Source organism: Ranitomeya variabilis, chromosome 1, assembly GCF_051348905.1.
Source record: "Ranitomeya variabilis isolate aRanVar5 chromosome 1, aRanVar5.hap1, whole genome shotgun sequence".
Lineage (NCBI taxonomy): Eukaryota > Metazoa > Chordata > Amphibia > Anura > Dendrobatidae > Ranitomeya > Ranitomeya variabilis.
In genome coordinates, this window is record NC_135232.1 from 1,105,773,136 (window position 1) to 1,105,794,239 (window position 21,104).

The 21,104-nt window shown below is 44.6% G+C and overlaps 1 protein-coding gene across 1 annotated transcript in view; it reads left to right on the plus strand.

Annotated features, from left to right (window-relative positions):
- The window catches only part of LOC143793295 (proton channel OTOP1-like), a 136,741-nt gene that overhangs the window by 62,571 nt on the left and 53,066 nt on the right, over nt 1–21,104 (plus strand). The gene's annotated exons all lie outside the window — the stretch shown is intronic.

A 21,104-nucleotide genomic window follows, 5' to 3' on the forward strand; every position in this document is an offset into this window, starting at 1 on the left:
ACAAATATAGTGGCCCAAGGTAGAGATGGAGATAAAGAGAAGAGGGAAACTCATCAGCATGAATAGCCTTTTTTTTGGAAGGAAGAACTTCATATGTTTGTAGAATACAAGATTCTGTAAAGGAAACATGGATGAAAGAGAATCTGTCAGAAAAGAAAAATGGTAAAAATGCTTTTGTCTTCCTTACTCGGTACTTTACAAGGCTCATACAGATGACCGTAATTTCGGTCTGAGTGCAGTCCGTCAAAACATCGGATTGCACTTGGACCAATGTTATTTAATAAGGCCGTGTACATGTCTAATTTTTTCCTAGGACCAAAAATCACAGCATATGCCCAATTCACCTCCAATATTCAGATTTCACAATATATATATATATATATATATATATATATATATATATATATATATACACTCACCGGCCACTTTATTAGGTACACCATGCTAGTAACGGGTTGGACCCCCTTTTGCCTTCAGAACTGCCTCAATTCTTCGTGGCATAGATTCAACAAGGTGCTGGAAGCATTCCTCAGAGATTTTGGTCCATATTGACATGATGGCATCACACAGTTGCCGCAGATTTGTCGGCTGCACATCCCAAAGATGCTCCATACAAGGCAGGATGGATCCATGCTTTCATGTTGTTTACGCCAAATTCTGACCCTACCATCCGAATGTCGCAGCAGAAATCGAGACTCATCAGACCAAGCAACGTTTTTCCAATCTTCTACTGTCCAATTTCGATGAGCTTGTACAAATTGTAGCCTCAGTTTCCTGTTCTTAGCTGAAAGGAGTGGTACCCGGTGTGGTCTTCTGCTGCTGTAGCCCATCTGCCTCAAAGTTCGACGCACTGTGCATTCAGAGATGCTCTTAGGCCTACCTTGGTTGTAACGGGTGGCGATTTGAGTCACTGTTGCCTTTCTATCAGCTCGAACCAGTCTGCCCATTCTCCTCTGACCTCTGGCATCAACAAGGCATTTCCGCCCACAGAACTGCCGCTCACTGGATTTTTTTTCTTTTTCGGACCATTCTCTGTAAACCCTAGAGATGGTTGTGCGTGAAAATCCCAGTAGATCAGCAGTTTCTGAAATACTCAGACCAGCCCTTCTGGCACCAACAACCATGCCACGTTCAAAGGCACTCAAATCACCTTTCTTCCCCATACTGATGCTCGGTTTGAACTGCAGGAGATTGTCTTGACCATGTCTACATGCCTAAATGCACTGAGTTGCCGCCATGTGATTGGCAGATTAGAAATTAAGTGTTAACAAGAAGTTGGACAGGTGTACCTAATAAAGTGGCCAGTGAGTGTATAAATTTAAAGGTTCTTATGATACATATACCCGGAGAGGGCTGAGCTACTGGGGGCTGTACGAGGTGGGTTTGGTTCTGTGAAAGTTGCTCACTTGTAATTCCGATCCTTTATATGTGATTATATTTCACTGGAAACAATTACATTGGCAAGACAATGATTGTACGTATTTCAATACCTTTTCTGTCTATAGACTCAGAGCTTTCCTTCTGTAAGAAGGAGATTCTTGGAATAATAGAGAAAAAGGAATCTGTTGTAATACTAAACTTTTGAATAGGAAAGACTAAGTTGGACAAAGGACTTTAAAGCGCAATACTGATATTGATGCTGACATCACCCTATACCTCAAAAGGAAACACCTTTCTATCATTATATTTCATTTTTATTCATGTTACAGACGTTGTCTGGTTAAAACAAGATAGATGATAACTTGTTGATCGGTGGGTGTCTGACCGCTGGGACCTACGTCAGTTGGCAGAATGGAGAACTTTTATCCAAGTTAGAATGGATGAGTAGAGCACATGTTCAACCGCTGCTACATTAATTCCCTATGGAGCTGAGTAGCGATGCGCTCAGCTTTTTCCAGCAGCCCATTACAGAAAGAATGGAATGGTGGTCTCTACACCATTGGTGGAACTCTACAACCTCATGCGCATATGTAGAGGCTGTTGAGTTGGGGGTCAGGAAACCCACGTAAGTCCTGAACTCGTGGGCCATACTCAGAATGTGATATACGCTTTTGAATGATGCCCAAGTCAGACAAGCCCTTTTGTTTGTGCCATGTGTCCAGTCTGCCACGTTGTAATGTGGATAAAAGATTTCTGTTGAGGATAATGTGGGTCCCGTTGGTAGGACACCCACCGATCAGCAAGTTATCACGTATTCTGTAGGTAGGTGATAAATAATTTTCACTGGAAAGCTCCTTTAAGCGTTAAAGAGTAACCATCATTTTATTTATTTTTACCATAAGTTAGTAGAACAAATGAAAACAAGAAATTATGTAATGTGTTTTATTCAAGAAATCTACTTCTTTCTCCATTTGCGCTGATCACTGATTCCATTCCTTCTCGTGTTTCCATTTGCACATAAAAACACAAGAAGCAATGGAGTGAAACTGGAAGGGAGAAGATACAGTTTAGATATTACAAAAAACTTTTTGACCTTGAGAGTGATCAATGACAGGAACAGGCTGCGACGATAGGTGGTGAGTTCTCCTTCAATGGAAGTCTTCAAACAGAGGCTGGACAGAAATCTGTCTGAGATGGTTTAGTGAATCCTGCATTGAGCAGGGGGTTGGACACGATGACCCTGGAGGTCCCTTCCAACTAACAGTCTAATCAAATTTGCAGATGATGCAAAGCTAGGAGGGATAGCTAACACTAGATTCAGAAGGATCTAGATGAACAATGCGCAGCGACTAATAGAATGGTATTTAGCAGGGAGAAAAGCAAGATTCTACATCTGGGCAAGAAAAACAAAAATTACATCTGTAGAATGGGAGGAATAGAACTAAGCAGCAGCACTTGTGAGAAAGAATTGGGTATACTAATAGATCACAGACCGTACATAAGTCAACAGTGTGATGCAGCAGCAAAAAAAGCAAACAGTTCTATGATGTATTAAGAGAAGCATAGAGTCTAGATCACGTGAAGTAATTATCCACCTCTACTCTTCCTTGGTCAGGCCTCATCTGGAATACTATGTCCAGTTCTGGGCACCACATTTTAAAAAATAAATTGAAAAACTGGAGCAAGTTCAGAGAAGAGCTACCAGGATGGTGAGCAGACTGCAAAGTACATGTGCTTCTCAAAAAATTAGAATATCATCAACAAGTTGAATTATTTCAGTTCTTCAATACAAAAAGTTAAACTCATATATTATACACTGTAGACATTACATCTGTCATTACAAACAGAGTGATCGATTTCAAATGTTTATATTTCTGCTAATGTTGATGATTATGGCTTACAGCCAATGAAAACCTAAAAGTCATTATCTCAGTAAATTAGAATACTTCATAACACCAGCTTGAAAAATGAGCAATGCGGTGTGGCATGGAGGCGATCAGCCTGTGGCACTGCTGAGATGTTATGGAAGCCCAAGTTGCTTTGATGGCAGCTTTCAGCTCATCTGCATTGTTGGGTCAGGTTTCTCTCATCTTCCTCTTGTCAATACCACATAGATTCTCTATGGGGTTAAGGTCAGGCGAGTTTGCTGGCCAATCAAGCACAGTGATACTGTTGTTTGTAAACCAGGTATTGGTACTTTTGGCAGTGTGGACAGGTGCCAAGTCCTGCTGGAGAATTAAATTTCCATCTCCAAAAAGCTTGTTGGCAGAGGGAAGCATGAAGTGCTCTAAAATTTCCTGGTAGACGGCTGCGCTGACTTTGATCTTGATAAAACACAGTGGACCAGGTATGGACTGGGACTGAAATTTAGCCCTGGCATTTGGGATCACACAGGCCCATGCTGTCCCCGTTCCCAAGTACCAGATGGGATATATTACCCTGGATGGAGGAAAGAAAGATGTACTACAAGACCAAAATGTCTAATTATACCCATGGCCTGCTGGGGTAACTGACGGAGTCAGCCTCTTTGTGCTCTGTTCCAACTCTTAACAGTATGGGTATCTTGAGAACACTGATTCTGCTAACAACATAGCAGACAAGGCAGCCCATGACCAGACAGGCCCTACTGGCATTTGCCATAATTGCCAGATGGCCAGTCCGACCCTGCAGTAGACCTACACCAGCAGATGACATGGCTCCCCAAACCATCACTGATTGTGAAAATTTCACACTAGATCTCAAGCAGCTTGGATTGTGGCCTCTCCACTCTTCCTCCAGGCTCTGGGACCTTGATTTCCAAATGAAATGCAAAATTGACTTTCATCTGAAAACAACACCTTGGACCACTGAGCAACAGTCCAGTTTTTTTACTCCTTGGTCCAGGTAAGACACTTCTGGCGCTTTCTATTGGTCAAGAATGGATTGATACAAGGAATGTGACACTTGTAGCCCATGTCCTGGATACGTCTGTGTGTGGTGATTCTTGAAGCAATGACTCCAGCAGCAGTCCACTCCTTGTGCATATCTCCCAAATTTTTTAATGGTCTTTTCTTAAAAATCCTTTCAAGGCTGCGGTTATCCTGGTTGCTTGTGCGCCTTTTTCTACCACACATTTTCCTTCCACTCAACTTTCCATTAATATGCTTGGATACAGCACTCTGTGATCAGCCAGCTTCTTTAGCAATGACCTTTTGTGGCTTACCCTCCTTGTGGAGTGTGTCAATGTCTGCCTTCTGGACATCTGTCATGTCTGCAGTCTTCCCCATGATTGTGGAGCCTACTGAAACAGAATAAGGGACCTTTTTAAATGCTTAGGAAGTCTTTGCAGGTGTTTTTTGATAATTATTCTAATTTACTGAGATAATGACATTTAGGTTTTCATTGGCTGTAAGCCATAATCATCAACATTAAGGCTGTGTGCCCACGTTGCATTTTTTAAGCATTTCTGCCACGTTTTTCCACTGTGGAAATGCTTAAAAACGCTAACTAATCAAATCCCATTAATTTTAATTGCATTCCGCAATTGCTGTGCCCATGCTGCGTATTTTTCCGCAGCGGAATCGCATAGCGGTAAAATACGCAGCATGTTCATTTATTTTGCGGAATCCCCACCATAGACTTGTATTGAAATGCTTGAAATCCGCAAATATTAAAAATGTTTGCGGATTTCAAGCGCATTTGATGCGGTTTTGTAAATCAAAACTGCAGCAAATAGGGAGTGACATCATGTTCATCCCATCATGCCATCCCATTAGCATCCCATAATTCAGGAAGACGAGAATCCCAGATAATTCCCATCTTCTTGGATGATGGCAGCTAATGTAACACCCCAGGGTCCTGGTTGTTACAGTGGTATTGCTTTCCTCACGGGGAGAGTGATGTTACGCTTGAAAGCAGGGGAAGATCTCTTCTATCAGGTAAGAACAAACATGCAACAGTTCACACTCCAGGCCAGAAGGGGGAGCTCTGATTCTGCCTATTGGTGGCTCCCCTATATATAAATTCTGGTCTGGAGGGAAAGTTAGACAGTTAGTGCCGGACAGCAGACTGGAGAATTCTTAGGCAGAAAGACGGGTGAGGGGCCATGCAGCCAGAGGTGCTGCAGCTCCTGGATAGTGACATACAGAAGGAAAGAACAGTTTGTAGAGAGCATGCAGGAGAGAAAAACACATGATAGTGACATCTGGGGAGGACAGCTGCGACTGGGCTACCTCCCTGGGAGAGCACAGACATCGGTAGTCGGAAGACCGAGGTTGTGTCGGATTCTAAGAGGCACAGCAGAAACCGGCAGGACAGCTGGATTAGATATCACCTGTCCGCCCTAACACCCAGGAGGCACAGTGGCACATAGAGCCCGGGTCATGATAGAGGCCCTATAGAAAGGCTCGAGCCACCTGTCATACGGGTTTGTGTCCCACCTTTATGGAGGACAGAGAGGAACTGTGAGGACCTTGCTAAAAGCCATAGGCAGTAAGGGACTACATTACCACCGTGCTATGAGGAAGGCTTTTATCTCCACCTGGTAGAGGGGACGCTGAACTTGCTTCCAAACCGGTCGGAACCCTGCCTATACCTGTGATCTGGTGCCCTGGACTGTGGATACCAGAAGTCTCCAGTAAACCAGGTAAAGAGACTGCAAACCTGTGTCCTTGTTTTTTACTGCACCATCCACCATCTTCACCTACACACCGGGAGCCCTGGGGACATTCTTCACTTGTGGGAAGTTATACCATCTCGGCTGCCTTAAAATCACCCCAGTGGACCCCTTTAAGCAGCATCGGTCCCCATTGACCGAATACCACAGGTGGCGTCACAAACACAAACTTTATTCAAAACCTCTCTAAGGACATTCCCTTTAACATGGGCGCCCAGAGCCACGGACTGGGTCGCCGCCACCGTGACATCCCCCTGTGAGTACCGGACCCGGTACCGAGTACTTGGCCCTTACCGGGCGACTCACTAACTTGGACTGGTTTGATCGCATGATGCTGGATATCCTTTTCATGATCAGTGTGGTAAGCGTCTATGCGTGTGTCTCTGTGTGTGTGTCTGTGTGTGTCTGTGTGTGTGTGTTGTATTTGCGGTGTATGTGTGTAACTAGACATAGGCCGATGAGACTACTACTCCCATCAGCCTATGTCTGTTCCCCTTTAGTGGCAGCAGGATCAGCTCGATGGGAGCAGTTTTTCCCATCGAACTGTTCATGCTGTAAAAAAACCACAATATATATATTTTTTTGCCCTGACCCGATATTTTTTATTGCCCCACCACCTTATTTTTCTAAATATTTTTTCCCCTCTACTATTTTTTTTTAGCATGGCCCAATAAGATTAATTTTATCCCTTTGGGTTTTTTTTGCCCATTATTATTTTTTTTTTTAATTTGTCCCCAAAGTAAATTTTCATTGGTGGCCAGTGGTTACCTGTGGAAATAAATTATATATACCTGTCCCCGTCGATCGCCACCTAAAATAAAATAAAAAAACCCAAAAACCATATACTTACTTAGACACCTAATTCTCCGAAGCCCTCGTTCACCTTAAAATAAAAGTAAAATAACAAACCACAAAAGATACATACCCTCCGTAGAATTATAAACAAGTGTCCCACAATGATCTAAAGTTTAGAGCAGCCACATAACATGTGGCTGATCTAAACCGCCATTACCGATACAATGAATGGGGCCGTAAAGCGACCCCGTTCATTGTATAACAAGTTCACCTGAGTGCAGCTTGGGTGAACTCGGGAGCCGGAGACATCAGCGGTACTCACTGCGGCTGCGCTGACTTCCCGGTTGACCAGAGGTGAACTCATGAGCGTGGGAAATTTTCCCACGCTAATCAGTTCATCTCCAGTCAGCTGGAGAGCCTGTGCAGAAATGATTTAATTCATTCTGCAGTGGTTTACAGTGGGGCCGGTAGCATTAGCACCGTTTCCCGTTGTAAACTCGTTAACCCTTTGTGATGGATTTACGGCGTGGGACCTGACTGTACTGCGGTGTCTTATTGACACCTCTCCATTATTAACCCGGCTTAATGTCACCTTTCAATAGCAAGGTGACATTAACCCATTATTACCCCATATGCCACCTCTACACGGCAGTGGGATGAGAGAGGCTAAGTGCCAGAAAAGGCGCATCTTATAGATGTGCCTTTTCTGGGGTGGCCTGAGGCAGATTTTCTTTAGCAGGGGGGGCCAAAAACAATGGTCCCTCTCTAGGCTATTAATATCTGTCCTCAATCACTGGCTTTCCCGGTCTGGTGGAGAAAATTGCACGGGAGCCCACACATTTTTTTCCTGCAATTATAGCCTTTAATTTAACCCCTAGAGTTTCAAATTTTTCCTAACACAAGCTACTAAATTTATTAAACACATCAAAAAATAGTTTTGATATGGCATGTTTTACTGTATGTAAACCATGTGTCATATGATGTAGGGTTCTGTAATTATTTTTGCTCTAGGGTTAGGGCTATTGTTAGGGTCAGGGCTAGGGTTAGGATTAGGGCTAGGGTTAGGGCTAGGGTTGGGATTAGGGTTAGGGCTGTGTTGGAGTTAGGTTTGGAGTTAGAATTGGGAGGTTTCCACTGTTCCACTGAAAATAAAATGGAGAAGAGGGGTTGGACTAGGAAATGACCACATAGGAGTTCTTTTTTTTGGCCCAACTTTATTTGTGCTCAAAAAGGCTTAGAAATAACGCATGAAAAACGCATCAAAATCTGTATGCGTTTTCCTTGGCAAGGGTGTGTGGTTTTGATGAGGAGAAATCTGCTTCTATTCTGCAACGTGGTCACATAGCCTAACAGAAATAAACACATGAAATAGATCACTCTGTTTGTAATGACTCTATATAATATATGAGTTTCACTTTTTGTATTGAAGAACTGAAATAAATTAACTTTTTGATGATATTCTAATTTTGTGAGAAGCACCTGTATGTCCTATGAGGAACGGTTAAAGCATCTGGAAATGTTTAGCTTGCAAAAAGAAGGCTAAGAGGAGAATTAATAGCTGTCTACAAGTATCTGAAGGGCTGTGACAGTGTAGAGGGATCATCATTATTCTTATTTGCACATGGAAACACAAGAAACAATGAAATGAAACTGAAAGGGAGAAGATACAGATTAGATATTAGAAAAATGTTTTTTGACAGTGAGGGTCATCAATGAGTGGAACAGGCTGCCTCGAGAGATGGTGACTGAGTTCTCCTTAAATGGAAGTCTTCAGACAGAGGCTGGACAGACAACTGTCTGAGATGGTGTAGTGAATCCTACATTAAGCATGAGGTTGGACACTGTGACCTTTGAGGTCCCTTCCAACTCTAACATTCTATCATTCTACACTGCTCAAAAAAAAAGGGAACACTAAAATACCATATCCTTGATATCTCTGAATGAAATATTCCAGTTGCTAATTTTTATTCATTGCATAGTGGAATGTGTTCAGAACAATAAAACATAGCAATTATCAATGTAAATCAAAATGAATATGTGTCGCCCCCACGTCAGGGCAATGGGGTACTCGGTACCGTGTCCTTCGGTGATTTTGGGGATGTCATGGTGGCCCGACCCGGCCCATGGCCCTTTGATGGGTGTCAATAGTAGTGTTCGTGACGCTACCTGTGGTATTCGGTCAGGATGACCGACGCTGCTTAGGGGTCCGCTGGGGTGATGTTATGGCAGCTAGATGGTATACCTTCCCACAGGTGAAGTGTATCCCCAGGGCTTCCCAGAAGTGTAGATGGTGATGGTGTAAGGCGCAGTGAATAACGAGGACACAAGGTTGCAGTCTCTTTACCTTTACTGAAGGCTTCAGCATCCACAGTCCAGGGTACCAGATCACAGGGTAGGCAGAGTCCAGCCGGTCTGAAGGCAAATCCAGAGTCCCCTTATCCAGGTGGAATTCAGTAGCCTTCCTCTAGCGCCTGTGTGTTGTAGTACCTCCCTGCTGAGCAACTCGGTAAGGTCCTCACAACTGTTGTAGATGTTCTAGATGTTATGTCTTCCTCTCTGTCCCCCAGATGGTATGGATAGGACAAACCCGTATGACTGGTGGCCTGAGGCTTTTTATAGAGACCCTAGAGACGCCTCGGCCCCCACAAGTTGCCACCGTGCCTCCTGGGTATATGGTCGGGCAGCCAACGTGAAATTAACTGTCCTGCCAGTCTCTGAAGTAAAGCGTAGAGACTATTACTCCCTTGGTGTTCTGGCTACCGATTCTGCGCTTCAGAAAGAGGCAGACTTTTACAGGGCAGAACTCCTTCTGGTTTTCCTCTCCTTGTGCTATGACTTCGTTTCTCACTCTCTACAATACAATTCTCTTCGTGTCCTTCCTTAGGATGCTGCCGCACGTGGGGCAGGCGCAGCTCCGTAACTAGGGTTGAGCGAAACGGGTCGTTCATTTTCAAAAGTCGCCGACTTTTGGCTAAGTCGGCGTCTCATGAAACCCGATCCGACCCCTGTGCTTGTCGGCCATGCGGTACGCGACTTTCGCGCCAAAGTCGCGTTTCAATGACGCGAAAAGCGCCATTTCTCAGCCAATGAAGGTGAACGCAGAGTGTGGGCAGCGTGATGACATAGGTCCTGGTCCCCACCATCTTAGAGAAGGGCATTGCAGTGATTGGCTTGCTGTCTGCGGCGTCACAGGGGCTATAAAGGGGCGTTCCCGCCGACCGCCATCTTACTGCTGCTGATCTGAGCTTAGGGAGAGGTTGCTGCCGCTTCGTCAGAAGCAGGGATAGCGTTAGGCAGGGTCCACTAACCACCAAACCGCTTGTGCTGTAGCGATTTCCACTGTCCAACACCACCTTCGGTGTGCAGGGACACTGGAAGCTACTTTTTTTTTTTTTCCCTCAGCGCTGTAGCTCATTGGGCTGCCCTAGAAGGCTCCGTGATAGCTGTATTGCTGTGTGTACGCCACTGTGCAAACCAACTGCTTTTTTCAAAGCACATATCCTCTTGTTCCTTCCTTTCTGCACAGCTATCTTTTTTGTTTGTCCACACTTTTTATTTAATTTGTGCATCAGTCCACTCCTATTGCTGCCTGCCATACCTGGCTTACATTACTGCAGGGAGATAGTAATTGTAGGACAGTCCCTGTTTTTTTTTTTTTGTGGAAGATTAAGATTGGCATTTCTGCTACAGTGCCATCCCTGTGTGTGCCATCTCTCACTGAGTGGGCCATAGAAAGCCTATTTATTTTTTTCCTTGATTTGTGTTCTAAAATCTACCTCAACACAAAAACACTACATCAATCAGTGGGAGAAAAATATTGGCCTCAGTCAGGGCTTGTGTGCCACTCCTGTGTGTGCCATCTCTCATTCAGTGGGCCATACAAAGCCTATTTATTTTTTTGTTTTTTTTAATATTATTGGGTTTCTAAAGTCTCCGTGAAAAAAAAAAAATACATAAAAAAACAGTGGGAGAGTAATATTGCCCTTTCAGCTTGTGTGCCAGTCTTGACTCCTGGGTGTGCCACCTCTCTCTCTCTAATTGTGGGCCATAGGAAGCCTATTTATTTTTTTGCTTTTTTTAATATTATTTGGTTTCTAAAGTCTCCCTGAAAAAAAAAAAAAATACATAAAAAAACAGTGGGAGAGTAATATTGCCCTTTCAGCTTGTGTGCCAGTCTTGACTCCTGGGTGTGCCACCTCTCTCTCTCTAATTGTGGGCCATAGAAAGCCTATTTATTTTTTTGCTTTGTTTAATATTATTTGGTTTCTAAAGTCTCCCTGAAAAAAAAAAAATACATAAAAAAACAGTGGGAGAGTAATATTGCCCTTTCAGCTTGTGTGCCAGTCTTGACTCCTGGGTGTGCCACCTCTCTCTCTCTAATTGTGGGCCATAGAAAGCCTATTTATTTTTTTGCTTTTTTTAATATTATTTGGTTTCTAAAGTCTCCCTGAAAAAAAAAATACATAAAAAAACAGTGGGAGAGTAATATTGCCCTTTCAGCTTGTGTGCCAGTCTTGACTCCTGGGTGTGCCACCTCTCTCTCTCTAATTGTGGGCCATAGAAAGCCTATTTATTTTTTTGCTTTTTTTAATATTATTTGGTTTCTAAAGTCTCCCTGAAAAAAAAAATACATAAAAAAACAGTGGGAGAGTAATATTGCCCTTTCAGCTTGTGTGCCAGTCTTGACTCCTGGGTGTGCCACCTCTCTCTCTCTAATTGTGGGCCATAGAAAGCCTATTTATTTTTTTTGCTTTGTTTAATATTATTTGGTTTCTAAAGTCTCCCTGAAAAAAAAAAATACATAAAAAAACAGTGGGAGAGTAATATTGCCCTTTCAGCTTGTGTGCCAGTCTTGACTCCTGGGTGTGCCACCTCTCTCTCTCTAATTGTGGGCCATAGAAAGCCTATTTATTTTTTTGCTTTTTTTAATATTATTTGGTTTCTAAAGTCTCCCTGAAAAAAAAAAAATACATAAAAAAACAGTGGGAGAGTAATATTGCCCTTTCAGCTTGTGTGCCAGTCTTGACTCCTGGGTGTGCCACCTCTCTCTCTCTAATTGTGGGCCATAGAAAGCCTATTTATTTTTTTGCTTTTTTTAATATTATTTGGTTTCTAAAGTCTCCCTGAAAAAAAAAAATACATAAAAAAACAGTGGGAGAGTAATATTGCCCTTTCAGCTTGTGTGCCAGTCTTGACTCCTGGGTGTGCCACCTCTCTCTCTCTAATTGTGGGCCATAGAAAGCCTATTTATTTTTTTGCTTTGTTTAATATTATTTGGTTTCTAAAGTCTCCCTGAAAAAAAAAAATACATAAAAAAACAGTGGGAGAGTAATATTGCCCTTTCAGCTTGTGTGCCAGTCTTGACTCCTGGGTGTGCCACCTCTCTCTCTCTAATTGTGGGCCATAGAAAGGCTATTTTATTTATTTATTTTTTTTATTAGTATTTGGTTTCTAAATTGTCCCTGAAAAAAACATTTTATCTTATTTGGTTTCTAAAGTCTCCCTAAGGGAAAAAAAAAAAAAAAATGAGGTGGGAGAATAATATTGACATTAGTGCTTGAGTGACAGTCCTGCGTGTGTGTCATCTCTGTGATTTTGTGCCACAGAAAACAGAGGGTGTAACATTGTGCCTGATTTTCCTTGTGGTCTCACCAACCTGTTAAGGGATATAGAAATCATACTGAAGTTATAGCTCACCGTGTAAGTTGTTTGACAGCAACAAATAAAGTTACTTTGGTTAATTTTTTAAAACAATGAGGAAGTCTGGTGCAAGAGGTCGTCGTGGGCGTTCATTGTCAGCTGGTAATGATGGTAGTGGTAGTGGAGCATCAGGTGGTTGTGGGGATAAAAATATTCCACCTAAGTCTGGAGCTGTGGAGCCAGTTTCGTCGTCTGGCTACACAAGGCCTTGAACGCTCTCTTTTCTGGGAGTAGGAAAAACGCTTTTAAAGCCGGAGCAGCAACAGCAAGTTTTGGCTTACATTGCAGACTCAGCCTCTAGCTCTCTTGCCTCCTCTTCTGAAACTGGTAAATGTAAAAGCAGCGCGTCGCTTGTGGATGTTCACGGTCAGGGACAAGTCGCTTCCTTGTCCTCCTCAGCAAAAACTACAACAAGAGAGAAGGATGCAGCAGGCGACACAACGGGTCACTCCATGGAGCTCTTTACACATACCGTCCCTGGCTTAGAAAGTGAAACACTTAACAGGCCATGCCCATTACAAGTAGATTCTGACATGGAGTGCACTGATGCACAGCCACAGCCAGAGTACTATGCTGCTCCTTTGACTCAGACCACCACATTGCCCTCTCAGGGTACAGATCCACAATCAGACCCTGATGAGACTATGTTGCCCCGCCACGAACGCTATACCACAGACCGACACAGTGACACAGATGAAGTTGCACACGAGCTCGAAGAGGAGGTAATAGATGACCCGGTTGTTGACCCCGATTGGCAGCCATTGGGGGAACAGGGTGCAGGCAGCAGTAGTTCAGAAGCGGAGGTGGAGGAGGGGCCGCAGCAGGCATCAACATCGCAACAGGTTCCATCTGCCGGGCCCCTATCTGGCCCAAAACGCGTGTCAAAGCCAAAACCTGTTGGAGCACAGCGTTGCCATCCGGTTAAAGCTCAGTCTGCAATCCCTGAAAAGGGATCCGATGCTAGGAAGAGTGCAGTCTGGCATTTTTTTAAACAACATCCAATTGATCAGCGCAAAGTCATCTGTCAAAAATGTTCTACTAGCTTAAGCAGAGGTCAGAATCTGAAAAGTCTCAATACTAGTTGCATGCATAGACACTTAACCACCATGCATTTTCAAGCCTGGACTAACTACCAAACGTCCCTTAAGGTTGTAGCACCCTCGGCCAATGAAGCTAGTCATCAACGCAACATCCCTTCCGTCACTGTAAGGCCACCATTTTCCGCACCACCGGCAGTATCTGTGCAGGTTTCTTTGCCAGCCAAAAGCAGTCAGGGTCAGGGAATCACCAGTTTTGTAGGCGGAAATATTGCATCTAGGGCACCGGCGGAAACAATACCGTCTCCAACCGTCTCTCAGTCTGCCATGTCCACCGGCACACCCGCAAGTTCCACGATCTCCATCTCTCCAGTTCAGCTCACACTACATGAGACTCTGGTTAGAAAAAGGAAGTACTTATCCTCGCATCCGCGTACACAGGGTTTTAATGCCCACATAGCTAGACTAATCTCGTTAGAGATGATGCCCTACCGGTTAGTTGAAAGCGAAGCTTTCAAAGCCCTGATGGAGTACGCTGAACCACGATACGAGCTACCCAGTCGACACTTTTTTTCCAGAAAAGCCATCCCAGCCCTGCACCAGCATGTTAAACAGCGCATCGTCCATGCACTCAGGCAATCTGTGAGTACAAAGGTGCACCTGACTACAGATGCATGGACCAGTAGGCATGGCCAGGGACGTTATGTGTCCATCACGGCACACTGGGTGAATGTGGTGGATGCAGGGTCCACAGGGGACATCAATTTCGGGACAGTTGTGCCTAGCCCACGGTCTAGGAAACAGTTGGCTGTAGGCGTTCGCACCCCCTCCTCCTCCTCCTCCTCGTCCTCCTGCAGAAGCTACAGCTCTTCCACAGACCGCAGTCGGCCAACCACTCCATCGGCAGATGACACTGTTGCACACCAGTTGTCCCATTATGGGCCAGCTACTGGCAAGCGTCAGCAGGCTGTATTGGCTATGAAGTGTTTGGGCGACAACAGACACACCGCGGAAGTTCTGTCCGAGTTCTTGCAACAAGAAACGCAGTCGTGGCTGGGCACAGTAGATCTTGAGGCAGGCAAGGTAGTTAGTGATAACGGAAGGAATTTCATGGCTGCCATCTCCCTTTCCCAACTGAAACACATTCCTTGCCTGGCTCACACCTTAAACCTGGTGGTGCAGTGCTTATTGAAAACTTATCCTGGGTTCTCCGACCTGCTCCTCAAAGTGCGTGGACTTTGCTCACATATCCGACGTTCGCCTGTACACGCCAGCCGTATGCAGACCTATCAGCGGTCTTTGAACCTTCCCCAGCATCGCCTAATCATAGACATTGCAACAAGGTGGAACTCAACACTGCACATGCTTCAGAGACTGTGCCAACAGAGGCGGGCTGTTATGTTTTTGTGGGAGGATACACATACACGGGCAGGCAGTAGGATGGCAGACATGGAGTTGTCAGGTGTGCAGTGGTCTAAGATACAAGACATGTGTCAAGTCCTTCAGTGTTTTGAGGAATGCACACGGCTGGTTAGTGCAGACAACGCCGTAATAAGCATGAGCATCCCCCTAATGCGTCTGCTGATGCAAAGTTTGACGCACATAAAGGAGCAGGCGTCTGCACCAGAGGAAGAGGAAAGCCTTGATGACAGTCAGCCATTGTCTGGTCAGGGCAGTGTACAGGACGAGGTAGTGGGCGAAGAGGAGGTGGAGGACGAGGAGGATGATGGGGATGAGTATATTTTTAATGCGGAACCTTTCCCGGGGGCACTGGAAATTGGGTGCGTGTCAAGGCCGGGTTCTGGTTTTTTGAGGGACACAAGTGACGTAGATTTGCCTGCAACTGCCCCTCACCCAATCACAACCGGAGATTTGACAACTGGAACTTTGGCCCACATGGCGGATTATGCCTTACGTATCCTAAAAAGGGACACACGCATAACGAAAATGATGAACGATGACGATTACTGGTTGGCCTGCCTCCTTGATCCACGCTATAAAGGCAAATTGCAAAATATTATGCCACATGAGAACTTGGAACTAATATTAGCAACCAAACAATCAACTCTTGTTGACCGTTTGCTTCAGGCATTCCCAGCACACAGCGCACGTGATCGTTCTCACACGAGCTCAAGGGGGCAACAGACTAGGAGTGTTAGGGGTGCACACATCAGAAGTGGCGTTGGACAGAGGGGTTTTCTGACCAGGTTGTGGAGTGATTTTGCTATGACCGCAGACAGGACAGGTACTGCTGCATCAATTGAAAGTGACAGGAGACAACATTTGTCCAGTATGGTTACTAACTATTTTTCATCCCTTATCGATGTTCTCCCTCAACCGTCATTCCCATTTGATTACTGGGCATCAAAATTAGACACCTGGCCAGAATTGGCAGAATATGCATTGCAGGAGCTTGCTTGCCCGGCAGCAAGTGTCCTATCAGAAAGAGTATTCAGTGCTGCAGGTTCAATATTGACCGAAAAAAGGACTCGTCTGGCTACCCAAAATGTTGACGATCTAACATTCATTAAAATGAACCACAACTGGATTTCGAAATCTTTTGCCCCACCTTGCCCGGCCGACACCTAGCTTTCCTATGAAAAGCTCTTGCCTGTGGACTACTGTGAATTACTTTTCTAATGTCTAATTTGCTGCAGCTGATTGTCCAGCATACGACATGTTTACACCTCCCTAAATGGCCAAACTCCCCACACGGGGCCGTGGTATCGCGACTTGGCGCAAGCACCCGTGAGACTGCTGTTTGTCTGAAGAGGTGGGTGTACTCGCTTTTGGTCGACGGCATTGCTACTGGGTTCCTCATAGTACAATAAAGTGTCTCTGGCGGTGGTGGTGCGCACCCAACGTCAGACACACTGTTGTAACATGAGGGGCCTTGGGCCTGTAACGCCGGCCACAAGAGAGTTCACCCACCCCCAGGTCAAACATTGCTCTACCACTTCCACAGTTATCTCTCACACTTCCACCAATGTTAAGTCTATGCGCTGACATCCTTCCATACCTGCCACTGACAATACCATTGTGTTGACATGTATGATGGTACTTAACATAGTCAGGGGCAGTGTCCTCTATTTACCACAGTAAATACTTTGCGCAAAATTAGTAGGTCTGAAACAACGCAGAGGATCCCACCCCTGAACCTAATGATTGCACCCTTTAGTGTTTTTGTTTTGTTTTAATGCGAGACATTCACATTTAGTTGTTGTTTTGGACTACTAACTGGTAGACACTCATTACAATCGGCCTCCGTTGACCAGACCACTGCTGCCCGTGTACCCCTTTAACTAATAATAAAGTGCCTACAGCCAGCCCAATTTAATTATGTTAGGCCTTCGAAGCCTGTCTGCGGTCCCTCCTTCCACTAGGCCTCCACTGACCAGACCACTGCTGCCCGTGTACCCCTGGAACCAATTATAAAGTGCCTACAGCCAGCCCAATTTAATTATGTTAGGCCTTCGAAGCCTGTCTGCGGTCCCTCCTTCCACTAGGCCTCCACTGACCAGACCACTGCTGCCCGTGTACCCCTTTAACTAATAATAAAGTGCCTACAGCCAGCCCAATTTAATTATGTTAGGCCTTCGAAGCCTGTCTGCGGTCCCTCCTTCCACTAGGCCTCCACTGACCAGACCACTGCTGCCCGTGTACCCCTGTAACTAATAATAAAGTGCCTACAGCCAGCCCAATTTAATTATGTTAGGCCTTCGAAGCCTGTCTGCGGTCCCTCCTTCCACTAGGCCTCCACTGACCAGACCACTGCTGCCCATGTACCCCTGGAACCAATTATAAAGTGCATAGAGCCTATTTTTTAATTTAATTTAATATTAATAAAGCCAGGATGAACTACGATATACCACGCTATGAGCTACCCAGTTGACAATTCTTTTGCGAGAAAAGCCATCCCACCCCTCCACCTGCATGTTAAAGACCGCATTGTCCTTGCATTCTGTCAATTTGTCAGTCCAAAGGTATACCTGACAACAGACACATGGACCTGTAGGCCTGGCCACGGAAGGTTACGTGTCCTTGGTGGCTCAATGGGTTAATGTATTGGATGCATGGTCCACACAGGGGACAGCCTGCAAAGTCTGTCTGCAGTCCCTAATTCAAGTTGGCCTCAACTGAATAAAGCTGAGCTTCTACCTTCTGGCTCAGATTAACTGCTGTTTTTAAAAAAATTGGCTTTTCCGTCCTTCTAAAGGTGTCTGCCCCTGCCTGGTGTTGTCCTCAACTGAATAAAGCTGAGCTTCAACCTTCAGTTCCAAATTACCATTTTTAAAAATGCAATTGGCTGTTCCGGCCTACTAAAGGTGTCTGTCTGCCCCTGCCTGGTGTTGTCCTCAACTGAATAAAGCTGAGCTTCAACCTTCAGTTCCAAACATACAACCAAAAACTGGTACAATACAAAAAGTGGCCTCCAGCTACAAAAACTTTCTCCTACAAGTAGTTAAATGACAGGTTTTTTTCCAGTGAAAACACAGATATGGCATCCAACGAGTGTTGTCTTGTCTCGTCTTCTTTATATTATTGCCAAGAAGCTGCAACTGAATAAAGCTGTGCTTCAACCTTCAGTTCCAAATTACCATTTTTAAAAATGCAATTGGCTGTTCCGGCCTACTAAAGGTGTCTGTCTGCCCCTGCCTGGTGTTGTCCTCAACTGAACAAAGCTGTGCTTCAACCTTCTGTTCCAAATTACCATTTTTAAAAATGCCATTGGCTGTTCCGGCCTACTAAAGGTGTCTGTCTGCCCCTGCCTGGTGTTGTCCTCAACTGAATAAAGCTGAGCTTCAACCTTCAGTTCCAAATTACCATTTTTAAAAATGCAATTGGCTGTTCCGGCCTACTAAAGGTGTCTGTCTGCCCCTGCCTGGTGTTGTCCTCAACTGAATAAAGCTGAGCTTCAACCTTCAGTTCCAAATTACCATTTTTAAAAATGCAATTGGCTGTTCCGGCCTACTAAAGGTGTCTGTCTGCCCCTGCCTGGTGTTGTCCTCAACTGAATAAAGCTGAGCTTCAACCTTCAGTTCCAAATTACCATTTTTAAAAATGCAATTGGCTGTTCCGGCCTACTAAAGGTGTCTGTCTGCCCCTGCCTGGTGTTGTCCTCAACTGAATAAAGCTGAGCTTCAACCTTCAGTTCCAAACATACAACCAAAAACTGGTACAATACAAAAAGTGGCCTCCAGCTACAAAAACTTTCTCCTACAAGTAGTTAAATGACAGTTTTTTTTTCCAGTGAAAACACAGATATGGCATCCAACGAGTGTTGTCCTGTCTCGTCTTCTTTATATTATTGCCAAGAAGCTGCAACTGAATAAAGCTGTGCTTCAACCTTCTGTTCCAAATTACCATTTTTAAAAATGCAATTGGCTGTTCTGGCCTACTAAAGGGGTCTGCCCCTGCCTGGTGTTGTCCTCAACTGAATAAAGCTGAGCTTCAACCTTCAGTTCCAAATTACCATTTTTAAAAATGCAATTGGCTGTTCCGGCCTACTAAAGGTGTCTGTCTGCCCCTGCCTGGTGTTGTCCTCAACTGAATAAAGCTGAGCTTCAACCTTCAGTTCCAAACATACAACCAAAAACTGGTACAATACAAAAAGTGGCCTCCAGCTACAAAAACTTTCTCCTACAAGTAGTTAAATGACAGGTTTTTTTCCAGTGAAAACACAGATATGGCATCCAACGAGTGTTGTCCTGTCTCGTCTTCTTTATATTATTGCCAAGAAGCTGCAACTGAATAAAGCTGTGCTTCAACCTTCAGTTCCAAATTACCATTTTTAAAAATGCAATTGGCTGTTCCGGCCTACTAAAGGTGTCTGTCTGCCCCTGCCTGGTGTTGTCCTCAACTGAATAAAGCTGAGCTTCAACCTTCAGTTCCAAATTACCATTTTTAAAAATGCAATTGGCTGTTCCGGCCTACTAAAGGTGAATGTCTGCCCCTGCCTGGTGTTGTCCTCAACTGAATAAAGCTGAGCTTCTACCTTCTGTTCCAAATTACCATTTTTAAAAATGCCATTGGCTGTTCCGGCCTACTAAAGGTGTCTGTCTGCCCCTGCCTGGTGTTGTCCTCAACTGAATAAAGCTGAGCTTCAACCTTCAGTTCCAAATTACCATTTTTAAAAATGCAATTGGCTGTTCCGGCCTACTAAAGGTGTCTGTCTGCCCCTGCCTGGTGTTGTCCTCAACTGAATAAAGCTGAGCTTCAACCTTCAGTTCCAAATTACCATTTTTAAAAATGCAATTGGCTGTTCCGGCCTACTAAAGGTGTCTGTCTGCCCCTGCCTGGTGTTGTCCTCAACTGAATAAAGCTGAGCTTCAACCTTCAGTTCCAAATTACCATTTTTAAAAATGCAATTGGCTGTTCCGGCCTACTAAAGGTGAATGTCTGCCCCTGCCTGGTGTTGTCCTCAACTGAATAAAGCTGAGCTTCTACCTTCTGTTCCAAATTACCATTTTTAAAAATGCCATAGGCTGTTCCGGCCTACTAAAGGTGTCTGTCTGCCCCTGCCTGGTGTTGTCCTCAACTGAATAAAGCTGAGCTTCAACCTTCAGTTCCAAATTACCATTTTTAAAAATGCAATTGGCTGTTCCGGCCTACTAAAGGTGTCTGTCTGCCCCTGCCTGGTGTTGTCCTCAACTGAATAAAGCTGAGCTTCAACCTTCAGTTCCAAATTACCATTTTTAAAAATGCAATTGGCTGTTCCGGCCTACTAAAGGGGTCTGCCCCTGCCTGGTGTTGTCGTCAACTGAATAAAGCTGAGCTTCTACCTTCTGCCTCTTACTAACTGCTGTTTTTTAAAAAAAATTGGCTGTTCCGGCCTACTAAAGGCGTCTGTCTGCCCCTGCCTGGTGTTGTCCTCAACTGAATAAAGCTGAGCTTCAACCTTCAGTTCCAAATTACCATTTTTAAAAATGCAATTGGCTGTTCCGGCCTACTAAAGGTGAATGTCTGCCCCTGCCTGGTGTTGTCCTCAACTGAATAAAGCTGAGCTTCTACCTTCTGTTCCAAATTACCATTTTTAAAAATGCCATAGGCTGTTCCGGCTTACTAAAGGTGTCTGTCTGCCCCTGCCTGGTGTTGTCCTCAACTGAATAAAGCTGAGCTTCAACCTTCAGTTCCAACTTACCATTTTTAAAAATGCAATTGGCTGTTCCGGCCTACTAAAGGTGTCTGTCTGCCCCTGCCTGGTGTTGTCCTCAACTGAATAAAGCTGAACTTCAACCTTCAGTTCCAAATTACCATTTTTAAAAATGCAATTGGCTGTTCCGGCCTACTAAAGGTGAATGTCTGCCCCTGCCTGGTGTTGTCCTCAACTGAATAAAGCTGAGCTTCTACCTTCTGTTCCAAATTACCATTTTTAAAAATGCCATTGGCTGTTCCGGCCTACTAAAGGTGTCTGTCTGCCCCTGCCTGGTGTTGTCCTCAACTGAATAAAGCTGAGCTTCAACCTTCAGTTCCAAATTACCATTTTTAAAAATGCAATTGGCTGTTGCGGCCTACTAAAGGTGTCTGTCTGCCCTTGC